Source organism: Branchiostoma floridae, chromosome 1 (assembly GCF_000003815.2).
Source record: "Branchiostoma floridae strain S238N-H82 chromosome 1, Bfl_VNyyK, whole genome shotgun sequence".
Taxonomy (NCBI): Eukaryota; Metazoa; Chordata; class Leptocardii; order Amphioxiformes; family Branchiostomatidae; genus Branchiostoma; species Branchiostoma floridae.
In genome coordinates, this window is record NC_049979.1 from 12,687,787 (window position 1) to 12,689,101 (window position 1,315).

General features: G+C 43.3%; 1 protein-coding gene across 4 annotated transcripts in view; it reads left to right on the forward strand.

The window, feature by feature from the left end:
• The window catches only part of LOC118420529 (sorting nexin-6-like), a 13,119-nt gene that overhangs the window by 2,465 nt on the left and 9,339 nt on the right, over positions 1–1,315 (forward strand). The gene's annotated exons all lie outside the window — the stretch shown is intronic.

The window sequence follows — 1,315 nt, forward strand, 5'->3', positions numbered from 1 at the left end:
CAATATGATGTTCATTTGCATAATTAGATTTAATCTATATGCTGTCTTTCCTCAAGTACAAATGTCAAAAGTACACATGGAACCTAAAACCAAGGTCCGTCTAACGTTAGCTAAAACCGAGGATGTAATAACCCTTACGAAGGTAATGACTTTGACTTTAGGTTATTGAATATTGACCATGAGACAAGTATAATGCAATACTGAAAGCGTTTACTTTTGCGACCTAGATCAGCTCCTTATCGACCGACTAAATTTTGACGCCAGTAGACATTGTGGGTGGAGGATGGCTGTCCAACACCCCGAGGAGGAGTGGGATCCTCTGAAGTACCGTGCTGGTCACATGGCTCTGTTTTGATATGTGTCGGTTTCTCCCACAATGCACGACGGTGTGCAACATACACACATCATCACGTGACGAGTGGAGTTGGGAAGAGGTGGCGCCATGATGGTGGGTGGGAGTCGTAGTTTTCTCGATCTTTTTGCGATTTCTGTGTCATGAATCCTTCCAATTTCTTACTTCAACTTTTCCTCAACACAGGACGGACTGGATGACAGCCCTGACTTGTTGGCTGAAGACGAAAACAAGGTACGTTGGAACGTCTTTTCCGAAGAGCATAGCGGGGAGGTCAAGGGCCACCGTGGCCTGCACCCCTGTGCAAACTTCCAGCATTTCAACGCGTCGGCTATGAAGGGGCGTTACCGAGGCCATAGGAGAAGCTTCACTAAAGAAAGCTGCATTTGATTCGAAAAGTTGATTATAAGAGGAACTCCATAGACGACATATGCCGTAACTGTACTGTGTTGTTTCACCGAGAGGAAGTCGCCCCTCCCCACTTCCTGTTCATAGTGACATACCAGAAGACGAGCAAAGACTTCTAGAAGCAAACAGTGAGAATGATGTTTGGCCTTCCTTCAATCAGTCTTCAGTTTTCATTTCAAAATTTAGCAAAAATGTTGCTTGAATATCTGGGATCAGGCGAGTAATCACGGGAGTATATTTGGCATTATACTTCACCTGCTGATTATGTCACCTGAGTATTTGTATAGGTTGGTCACCTGTTCTTTGTTAGCTGTCTCCACTGTGTGAACTGTGTTGTTTACCACCTAGCTCCTCTTGTCTAATGACTTTCTGTCCCACCTGTTTTTCCTGCTTGCACTGTGAAGAGTGAAACACCATCATATGATGTAAGCTATCAATGTAACTCCATTAACTTTGTGATATTCCAGCTTTAAATTTTTAATGTCACTCTGTCTCATGTAATACTTCATAGTTCTTGGATATCTAATATGATCTCGGTACATTGGTGTAGCTATC